The sequence below is a fragment of the Oncorhynchus kisutch genome, linkage group LG3 (genome assembly GCF_002021735.2).
Source record: "Oncorhynchus kisutch isolate 150728-3 linkage group LG3, Okis_V2, whole genome shotgun sequence".
Lineage (NCBI taxonomy): Eukaryota > Metazoa > Chordata > Actinopteri > Salmoniformes > Salmonidae > Oncorhynchus > Oncorhynchus kisutch.
This window is the reverse complement of record NC_034176.2, coordinates 15,006,515-15,018,552: the sequence shown is the minus strand read 5'-3', so window position 1 is coordinate 15,018,552 and position 12,038 is coordinate 15,006,515. Positions and strand designations below refer to the sequence as shown.

At 44.2% G+C, this 12,038-nt stretch overlaps 1 protein-coding gene across 3 annotated transcripts in view; it reads right to left on the bottom strand.

Annotated features, from left to right (window-relative positions):
• LOC109875844 (DNA repair protein XRCC4) overlaps positions 1-12,038 on the bottom strand; it is a 69,493-nt gene that overhangs the window by 29,981 nt on the left and 27,474 nt on the right. The window lies entirely within an intron of this gene.

The window sequence follows — 12,038 nt, the reverse complement described above, 5'->3', positions numbered from 1 at the left end:
CTTCACTCTCTCAGGTAATGAGGTAGCCCGCTGTGTGTCTGCTGTTGTTTCCTGAAGGAGACAGACTGGTGGTACAGTGAGTGTTCCTTATAAACCTGTCAGCTTGATGGGGGCTGTCTCTGCTTCTGGCTAGCCGTCTCCCATCTTTCACCCTCCTACAAATGGGCACTTGTCTGGGTCATATCTACTAGCCTATAGGCATCCTAAAAAGCACCTTTAAAATCTGTATGGCAAATTGACCTGTGACGGTCCTTTCTAGTGCATGTGGCTATAACAAAGTGGAAATGTAGCTACAGTAGTAACTCAATCACATCAATTGAGTTATGCTAGCTAATATGTTGTCAAATGTGATGTTGTTGAGGTCAAGGTGGCTGGAGTAGCTAACTGAATGACATACAGTGCCTTGCGAAAGTATTTGGCCCCCTTGAACTTTGCGACCTTTTGCCACATTTCAGGCTTCAAACATAAAGATATAAAACTGTATTTTTTGTGAAGAATCAACAACAAGTGGGACACAATCATGAAGTGGAACGACATTTATTGGATATTTCAAACTTTTTTAACAAATCAAAAACTGAAAAATTGGGCGTGCAAAATTATTCAGCCCCCTTAAGTTAATACTTTGTAGCGCCACCTTTTGCTGCGATTACAGCTGTAAGTCGCTTGGGGTATGTCTCTATCAGTTTTGCACATCGAGAGACTGAAATTCTTTCCCATTCCTCCTTGCAAAACAGCTCGAGCTCAGTGAGGCTGGATGGAGAGCATTTGTGAACAGCAGTTTTCAGTTCTTTCCACAGATTCTCACTTGGATTCAGGTCTGGACTTTGACTTGGCCATTCTAACACCTGGATATGTTTATTTTTGAACCATTCCATTGTAGATTTTCTTTATGTTTTGGATCATTGTCTTGTTGGAAGACAAATCTCCGTCCCAGTCTCAGGTCTTTTGCAGACTCCATCAGGTTTTCTTCCAGAATGGTCCTGTATTTGGCTCCATCCATCTTCCCATCAATTTTAACCATCTTCCTTGTCCCTGCTGAAGAAATGCAGTCCCAAACCATGATGCTGCCACCACCATGTTTGACAGTGGGGATGGTATGTGCAGGGTGATGAGCTGTGTTGCTTTTACGCCAAACATAACGTTTTGCATTGTTGCCAAAAAGTTCAATTTTGGTTTCATCTGACCAGAGCACCTTCTTCCACATGTTTGGTGTGTCTCCCAGGAGGCTTGTGGCAAACTTTAAACAACACTTTTTATGGATATCTTTAAGAAATGGCTTTCTTCTTGCCACTCTTCCATAAAGGCCAGATTTGTGCAATATACGACTGATTGTTGTCCTATGGACAGAGTCTCCCACCTCAGCTGTAGATCTCTGCAGTTCATCCAGAGTGATCATGGGCCTCTTGGCTGCATCTCTGATCAGTCTTCTCCTTGTATGAGCTGAAAGTTTAGAGGGACGGCCAGGTCTTGGTAGATTTGCAGTGGTCTGATACTCCTTCCATTTCAATATTATCGCTTGCACAGTGCTCCTTGGGATGTTTAAAGCTTGGGAAATCTTTTTGTATCCAAATCCGGCTTTAAACTTCTTCACAACAGTATCTCGGACCTGCCTGGTGTGTTCCTTGTTCTTCATGATGCTCTCTGCGCTTTTAACGGACCTCTGAGACTATCACAGTGCAGGTGCATTTATACGGAGACTTGATTACACACAGGTGGATTGTATTTATCATCATTAGTCATTTAGGTCAACATTGGATCATTCAGAGATCCTCACTGAACTTCTGGAGAGAGTTTGCTGCACTGAAAGTAAAGGGGCTGAATAATTTTGCACGCCCAATTTTTCAGTTTTTGATTTGTTAAAAAAGTTTGAAATATCCAATAAATGTCATTCCACTTCATGATTGTGTCCCACTTGTTGTTGATTCTTCACAAAAAAATACAGTTTTATATCTTTATGTTTGAAGCCTGAAATGTGGCAAAAGGTCGCAAAGTTCAAGGGGGCCGAATACTTTCGCAAGGCACTGTAACGCACAGCTCCACCCTCTCTCTCAGTCACTCTTTCCTTCTCTATGAAGTGGTCTAAATACCGGATGGCGCTAGCTGGATGAATTAGCTAGCTAGCTATGTTAGCTAGTTAGGCCATGGCTAGTAGTACCTTTTATTTCTCGCAGTCATAGACTGAATTGTACATATACTTACGATTATAAAATCAATCATAAATAATGAACAAATTGTAAAATCCTAAACTAGCAAAACACCTAAGTAGTCAGGGTTTGAGTGAGGCCAGGGTGCCAGGGACAGCATATTCCAGAACTGGTTATACGAAGCAGATGTAGATGGACAGTAGGTCTGCTGTGGTTACAGAGAAGTGCTTAATGCGCTTGAGGAGGAACTGCTTCCTGCTGGTGCTTGTGGTCATGGTGTCAACCTGGCTGCTCCAGCGCAGGTCCTGCTGGACAGTGAGACCCAGCACCCTGAACTTTGATGTCTATGACAGGGGGACACCATTGATGAAGAGGGGGTGGTGCAGGCTGGGTTTTCAGAGAAGATGACATGCATCACTACACATTTATTCTCATTGAGAAGCATGTCATTGGTAGCGGTCCAGGTGCTGAGATCATCCAGTTCCCTCTGCATTGATGATGGTTGCTGCAGTTTCGTGGTTTCAAGCAGATTCATGTCATATTTCGACACGGTTGGCAGCTTCATGTGATGCATCATTGATGAGGGCAAGGAAAATGACAGGGTCAAGGAAGGTCAGAGATGAGAAGGTCAGAGATTAGAAGGTCAGCTAGCAATAATGCAACAAGGATGCATCCACCAGATGCGGAAGCAATTGAGCCTAGGGACGAGGTTACGGTTAACGATAGGTAGCGAACAGGCTAATATTTAATTAGCTAGCTAGCTAGCTAATAGATAGATAGATAGATAGATAGATAGATAGATAGATAGATAGATAGATAGATAGATAGATAGATAGATTACCAATATTTCACCATTAAACATAGCTAGGTTTATGTAATGTTCCCTCGAGCTATCAAGCAATATTTCATGATAACATTTGGTATGTAGAAAACCAGAGAAGGCTGGTGGGAGGAGCTACAGTATAGGAGGATGGGCTCATTCTAAGGTATGGAATAAATGGAATGGTATCAAACGCATCAAATTAATTGAGGCTGTTCTCAACTGTATCTAACGGCAAAAAAAGAGCTTCTGGATATCAGGACAGCGATCACTCACCTCAGATTAAACAAATATTTTTTAATTCAACAAGCAGGACGCACAGGACATTCTCCTAACACCCGACAAGGCCAACATCCCAGATATTTGCAAGAGGAAGAGATGCAGGTACAGAGGACACAGAGTGGGATGCCTCATGAGGATCTTCAGAAAGCGAGTGGGAAAGCTGCCTTTACTGTCAATATTACTCGCCATTGTGCAATCATTGGACAAAAAATTAGACGTAAGATGGGGGGGGGGGGCTGTGCATATTTGTAAACAACAGCTCATGCACGAAATTTGAGGAAATCTCTAGATTTTGCTCGCCTGAAGTAGAGTATATTGTGATAAATTGCAGGCCACACTACTTGCCTAGAGAGTTTTCGGCTATACTTTTCCTGGCAGTTTATTTACCACCACAGACAGATGCCGGCACAAAGACAGCACTCAGTCAGCTGTATAAGGAAATAAGCAAACAGGAAACCACTCACACAAAGGCGGCGCTCCTAGTGGCCTGAGACTTTAATGCAGGGAAACTTAAATCAGTTCTACCCAATTTCTATTCAGATGTTAAATGTGCAACCACAGGGAAAAACATTCTAGATCACCTGTACATCACACACAGAGACGCGTACAAAGCTCTCCTTCGCCCTCTATTTGGTAAATCCAACCACAACTCTACAGTGCCACTGACACGGCCTGCAACGAAAACATGCGGTCTCTCCTTCACTGCAGCCGAGGTGAGTAAGACATTTAAACGTGTTAACCCTCGCAAGGCTGCAGGCCCAGACGGCATCCCCAGCCGCGCCCTCAGAGCATGCGCAGACCAGCTGGCCGGTGTGTTTACGGACATATTCAATCAATCCCTATACCAGTCTTCAAGAGGGCCACCATTGTTCCTGTTCCCAAGAGCTAAGGTAACTGAGCTAAATGACTACCGCCCCGTAGCACTCACATCCGTCATCATGAAGTGCTTTGAGAGACTAGTCAAGGACCATATCACCTCCACCCTACCTGACACCCTAGACCCACTCCAATTTGCTTACTGCCCAAATAGGTCCACAGACGATGCAATCTCAACCACACTGCACACTGCCCTAACCCATCTGGACAAGAGGAATACCTATGTGAGAATGCTGTTCATCGACTACAGCTCGGCATTCAACACCATAGTACCCTCCAAGCTCGTCATCAAGCTCGAGACCCTGGGTCTCGACCCCGCCCTGTGCAACTGGGTACTGGACTTCCTGACGGGCCGGCCCCCAGGTGGTGAGGGTAGGCAACAACATCTCCTCCCCGCTGATCCTCAACACTGGGGCCCCACAAGGGTGCGTTCTGAGCCCTCTCCTGTACTCCCTGTTCACCCACGACTGCGTGGCCACGCACGCCTCCAACTCAATCATCAAGTTTGCGGACGACACAACAGTGGTAGGCTTGATTACCAACAACGACGAGACGGCCTACAGGGAGGAGGTGAGGACCCTCGGAGTGTGGTGTCAGGAAAATAACCTCACACTCAACGTCAACAAAACTAAGGAGATGATTGTGGACTTCAGGAAACAGCAGAGGGAACACCCCCCTATCCACATCGATGGAACAGTAGTGGAGAGGGTAGCAAGTTTTAAGTTCCTCGGCATACACATCACAGACAAACTGAATTGGTCCACTCACACAGACAGCATCGTGAAGAAGGCGCAGCAGCGCCTCTTCAACCTCAGGAGGCTGAAGAAATTCGGCTTGTCACCAAAAGCACTCACAAACTTCTACAGATGCACAATCGAGAGCATCCTGGCGGGCTGTATCACCGCCTGGTATGGCAACTGCACCGCCCTCAACCGTAAGGCTCTCCAGAGGGTAGTGAGGTCTGCACAACGCATCACCGGGGGCAAACTACCTGCCCTCCAGGACACCTACACCACCCAATGCTACAGGAAGGCCATAAAGATCATCAAGGACATCAACCACCCGAGCCACTGCCTGTTCACCCCGCTGTCATCCAGAAGGCGAGGTCAGTACAGGTGCATCAAAGCTGGGACCGAGAGACTGAAAAACAGCTTCTATCTCAAGGCCATCAGACAGTTAAACAGCCACCACTAACATTGAGTGGCTGCTGCCAACACACTGTCAATGACACTGACTCAACTCCAGCCACTTTAATAATGGGAATTGATGGGAAATTATGTAAATATATCACTAGCCACTTTAAACAATGCTACCTTATATAATGTTACTTACCCTACATTATTCATCTCATATGCATACGTATATACTGTACTCTATATCATCGACTGCATCCTTATGTAATACATGTATCACTAGCCACTTTAACTATGCCACTTTGTTTACATACTCATCTCATATGTGGCGGACTGCAATAGCATCGAATAGTCCCCGTGATATGCAACTGTTCAGGGAAGTCCGGAACCAATACACGCAGTCAGTCAGGAAAGCTAAGGCCAGCTTCTTCAGGCAGAAGTTTGCATCCTGTAGCTCCAACTCCAAAAAGTTCTGGGACACTGTGAAGTCCATGGAGAACAAGAGCACCTCCTCCCAGCTGCCCACTGCACTGAGGCTAGGTAACACGGTCACCACTGATAAATCCATGATTATCGAAAACTTCAATAAGCATTTCTCAACGGCTGGCCATGCCTTCCGCCTGGCTACTTCAACCTCGGCCAACAGCTCCGCCCCCCCCGCAGCTCCTCGCCCAAGCCTCTCCAGGTTCTCCTTTACCCAAATCCAGATAGCAGATGTTCTGAAAGAGCTGCAAAACCTGGACCCGTACAAATCAGCTGGGCTTGACAATCTGGACCCTCTATTTCTGAAACTATCTGCCACCATTGTCGCAACCCCTATTACCAGCCTGTTCAACCTCTCTTTCATCTCGTCTGAGATCCCCAAGGATTGGAAAGCTGCCGCAGTCATCCCCCTCTTCAAAGGGGGAGACACCCTGGACCCAAACTGTTACAGACCTATATCCATCCTGCCCTGCCTATCTAAGGTCTTCGAAAGCCAAGTCAACAAACAGGTCACTGACCATCTCGAATCCCACCGTACCTTCTCCGCTATGCAATCTGGTTTCCGAGCCGGTCATGGGTGCACCTCAGCCACACTCAAGGTACTAAACGATATCATAACCGCCATCGATAAAAGACAGTACTGTGCAGCCGTCTTCATCGACCTTGCCAAGGCTTTCGACTCTGTCAATCACCATATTCTTATCGGCAGACTCAGTAGCCTCGGTTTTTCGGATGACTGCCTTGCCTGGTTCACCAATTACTTTGCAGACAGAGTTCAGTGTGTCAAATCGGAGGGCATGCTGTCCGGTCCTCTGGCAGTCTCTATGGGGGTGCCACAGGGTTCAATTCTCGGGCCGACTCTTTTCTCTGTGTATATCAATGATGTTGCTCTTGCTGCAGGCGATTCCCTGATCCACCTCTACGCAGACGACACCATTCTATATACTTTCGGCCCGTCTTTGGACACTGTGCTATCTAACCTTCAAACAAGCTTCAATGCCATACAACACTCCTTCCGTGGCCTTCAACTGCTCTTAAACGCTAGTAAAACCAAATGCATGCATTTCAACCGGTCGCTGCCTGCACCTGCATGCCCGACTAGCATCACCACCATGGATGGTTCCGACCTAGAATATGTGGACGTCTATAAGTACCTAGGTGTCTGGCTAGACTGCAAACTCTCCTTCCAGACTCATATCAAACATCTCCAATCGAAAATCAAATCAAGAGTCGGCTTTCTATTCCGCAACAAAGCCTCCTTCACTCAAGCCGCCAAGCTTACCCTAGTAAAACTGACTATCCTACCGATCCTCGACTTCGGCGATGTCATCTACAAAATGGCTTCCAACACTCTACTCAGCAAACTGGATGCAGTCTATCACAGTGCCATCCGTTTTGTCACTAAAGCACCTTATACCACCCACCACTGCGACTTGTATGCTCTAGTCGGCTGGCCCTCGCTACATATTCGTCGCCAGACCCACTGGCTCCAGGTCATCTACAAGTCTATGCTAGGTAAAGCTCCGCCTTATCTCAGCTCACTGGTCACGATGGCAACACCCATCCGTAGCACGCGCTCCAGCAGGTGTATCTCACTGATCATCCCTAAAGCCAACACCTCATTTGGCCGCCTTTCGTTCCAGTACTCTGCTGCCTGTGACTGGAACGAATTGCAAAAATCGCTGAAGTTGGAGACTTTTATCTCCCTCACCAACTTCAAACATCAGCTATCTGAGCAGCTAACCGATCGCTGCAGCTGTACATAGTCTATTGGTAAATAGCCCACCCTTTTCACCTACCTCATCCCCATACTGTTTTTATTTATTTACCTTTCTGCTCTTCTGCACACCTATATCTCTACCTGTACATGACCATCTGATCATTTATCACTCCAGTGTTAATCTGCAAAATTGTAATTATTTGCCTACCTCCTCATGCTTTTTGCACACATTGTATATAGACCCCCCCTTTGTTTTCTACTGTGTTATTGACTTGTTAATTGTTTACTCCATGTGTAACTCTTTGTTGTATGCTCACACTGCTATGCTTTATCTTGGCCAGGTCGCAGTTGTAAATGAGAACTTGTTCTCAACTAGCCTACCTGGTTAAATAAAGGTTAAATAAATAAAATAAAAAAAATATGTTATACTGTACTCGATATCATCTACTGTATCTTGCCTATGCTGCTCTGTACCATCACTCATTCATATATCCTTATGTACATATTCTTTATCCCCTTACACTGTGTATAAGACAGTAGTTTTTTGGAATTGTTAGTTAGATTACTTGTTCGTTATTATTGCATTGTCGGAACTAGAAGCACAAGCATTTCGCTACACTCGCATTAACATCTGCTAACCATGTGTATGTGACAAATAAAATTTGATTTGATTTGATTTGATTTATCCTCCTGATTCCTGCTTACAAGCAGGAATTAAAGCAGGAATCAACAGTGACTCGGTCTATAAAAAAAGTGGTCAGATGAAGCAGATGCTAAACTACAGGACTCTTTTGTGATCACAGACTGGAACATGTTCCGGGATTCTTCCGATGGCATTGAGGAATACACCACATCAGTCACTGGCTTTATCAATAAGTGCATCGAGGACGTATTCCCCATAGTGACTGTACGTACATACCCCAACCAGAAACCATGGATTACAGGCAACATTCGCACAGAGCTAAAGGGTAGAGCTGCCGCTTTCAAGGTGTGGGACTCTTATAAGACAAGGTGATGGAAGCTTATAAGAAATCCTGCTAAGCCCTGCGATGAACCATCAAACAAGCAAAGCGTCAACACCGTGCTAAGATTGAATCATACTACACCGGCTCCGATGCTCATCTTATGTGGCAGGGCTTGCAAACTATTACAGACTACAAAGGGAAGCACAGCCGCGAGCTGCCAAGCAGACCACCATAGTCCCTGTGCCCAAGAACACAAAGGCAACCTGCCTAAATGACTACAGACCTGTAGCACTCACATCCGTAGCCATGAAGTGCTTTGAAAGGCTGGTAATGGCTCACATTAACACCATTATCCCAGAAACCCTAGACCCATTCCAAATTGCATACCGCCCAAAAATATTCACAGATGATGCAATCTCTATTGCACTCCACACTGTCCTTTCCCACCTGGACTAAAGGAACACCTATGTGAGAATGCTATTCATTGACTACAACTCAGCGTTCAACACCATAGTACCCACAAAGCTCATCACTAAGCTAAGGATCTTGGAACTAAACATCTCCCTCTGCAACTGGATCCTGGACTTCCTGATGGACTCCGACCACAAGGCACTACAGAGAGTAGTGCATACGGCCCAGTTCATCACTGGGGCTAAGCTGCCTGCCATCCAGGATCTCTACACCAGGTGGTGTCAGAGGAAGGCCCTAAAAATTGTCAAAGACCCCAGCCACCCCAGTCATAGAATGTTTTCTCTACTACCACATGGCAAGCGGTACCGGAGTGCCAAGTCTAGGACAAAAAGGCTTTTCAACAGTTTTTACCCCCAAGCCATAAGACTCCTGAACAGGTAATCAAATGGCTACCCGGACTATCTGCATTGTGTGCCCAACCTCTCTTTTACGCTGCTGCTGCTACTCTCTGTTTATCATATATGCATAGTCACTTTAACTATACATTCATGTACATACATGCGGGAACACCAACCACTGCTCCCGCACATTGGCTAACCGAGCTATCTGCGTTGTGTCCCGCCACCCACCACCCGCCAACCCCTCTTTTACGCTACTGCTACTCTCTGTTCATCACATATGCATAGTCACTTTAACCATATCTACATGTACATACTACCTCAATCAGCCCGACTAACCGGTGTCTGTATGTAGCCTCGCTACTTTTACAGCCTCGCTGCTGTTATTTTTCACTGTCTTTTTACTGTTGTTATTTATTTCTTTACTTACCTATTGTTCACCTACTACCATTTGTGCACTATTGGTTAGAGCCTGTAAGTAGGCATTTCACTGTTGTAGTCGGCGCACGTGACAAACTTTGATTTAATATGATTTGAAGACAAAAGAAGAGAGGTCAATCTTGAGGATAGAGCTTGCTCAAAAGGGGTGCTTGCAAGTTCACCGTGCTTACTCAATAACTATTTTGGCTTGCCAGATGGTGTATTCATGACAAGTTGGAAAATCTGAACCTCTGAGTTAAAATTAAGTTATTTGCGTAGAGCTTCCTATTGGGTGATTTTGATACTTTCCAAGTGGGAAACTCAGGCCTCACAGCCACAAAGTCATAAACCCCACCTATTTCTACATTTTATCTTCTTAAAATTGGATTTTCTCTAACCCTAACCTTAAATCTAACCCTAAACTTAACCACAATGCTAACCTTATGCACTAACCCTAACCTTAAATTAAGACCAAAAAGCTAATTTTGGTTAACATGACATTTTTCACGATATAGAGCCCTACTGTGGAGGTGTCATAATACCCATAAAACCTAGCGGTCAAACAGGGAAAAGTTTCCAATAGTTTTTTTACCATTCATTTTTCCCATAGGGAATTTTAAAAACACTTAAAGGGCTGTGTTTCGTGTATCCTTACCATGGCATGACGTTTTGATAACCATGTAAATCTCTCGCGGACAAGGTGACTTTTATCAATTTATTCGCCTCTATTTACTCTCAGATTCAGAAATGCTAATTAGCATCAAAGTAGACATCATGCAAAACTACAAATCCCTCAAGCTCCTGCACGTAATCTTTAGCTGACACCTTTGCTAACAGGTATTGTGTCAATTTAAAAGATACACAAGATAGTTCACAGAATTGTCCATTTAAAGAAATGTAGCCAAATGCTTACTTGCAGGTTCCTTCTCAACAATGCAACAGCAATTACAAATGATAAAACATAAGAATACAAACATAAAGTAAATGGCTCGGTAGAATAGAATAAACCTTTTATCATAAGTATAATACAGGAAGGCACAATATTTACACGTTTCAGGGGGGATTGAGGGGCAAGTGTTTAAATGTGTTTAAATTTTGCAGTATTAACAATAGTAAATAAGAGTCTGGTAGCAGCAGTTGTGATGTGTGTGTAGCATGAATGTATGTGTGTGTGTGTGTGTGTGTGTGTGTGTGTGTGTGTGTGTGTGTGTGTGTGTGTGTGTGTGTGTGTGTGTGTGTGTGTGTGTGTGTGTGTGTGTGTGTGTGTGTGTGTGTGTGTGTGTGATATGACTGGTTTCACATTTGTTTCCACCGACTATAAGTTCAAATAGATCTAAAACAAGTGTAATTTTATATTTACAATCCCCTTATCCAAACAGATTACTCATTTACCTAGGTCTTATTAATAGCTCTTATTAAGTTGTAAATTACAGTGCATGGAGAATGGTGTTATTTCTATCAGAAAAAAGAAAGTTGATGTTTTTCCACTTGGAACCGATAGGTTGCTGGACCTTATTCATAGTTTCCTCACGTGTAAAGGTGGTGGAATTATGAGAGAATTAATACATGCATTTCCCCATACTTAAATTCAAGAAGGACGTGTGTAAAAAAGGAATTAAGTTAATTTTACGTATGCATACCTCAGGTCTAAATTCCCCCCATAGAGAAAGAGGATGCAATGCCTCATGATGAGTTGGGAAACCAGAAGGTAGTGAGGTGCTAAATCTTTGCGGGGCTGTGTTGGGGTCGTTGACCCACTGTAATAAATGCTGGCGTCTTCAAAAGCTCTCATTAAATGCTTGTAATTTTTGTCTAGGCCAGAGTTGTCCTGGCAGGCCACACAGCTGTTTTCTCCTGGCACGGTGAACCTGATCGTGTCAAAGTAGACACTCCTCACCATCACCGTTCTCTCTATGTTTCCCTTCCTGCTCTCTGTTGGTCTCTTTCTCCCCGTGTATTCTCTCTCACAAAGAAGAAGAAAACACAAGCAGAAATCAGACTTGTGAGGAAACCTGCACACCACACTTTTCAGGAAATACTCAGGCCCAGTCACAGTAAAATGAAGGAAACCTGAACACAAGTTTGTGAGAAGTTATATGTGCACAGTGTTCCTCATTCTTACTGTGACTAGACCATGCTAGTTCACTCTTATACAGTATTTAAATAACTTGCACAATGCTAGTTCACTCTTATACAATATTTAAATAACTTGCACAATAGTAGTTTATTCTGAGTTCTGCAAGTAATTTCAATTTTGGACAAACTGTTGTCCAATATTTGACATTTCTTTCCACCAGTGTTTGTATTTCATGGTACTAAAATCAATGTTTAATTCCTGTAAGGATTTCATTGTGTTTGGAGATCACTGATTTAGTTTATATGTTAT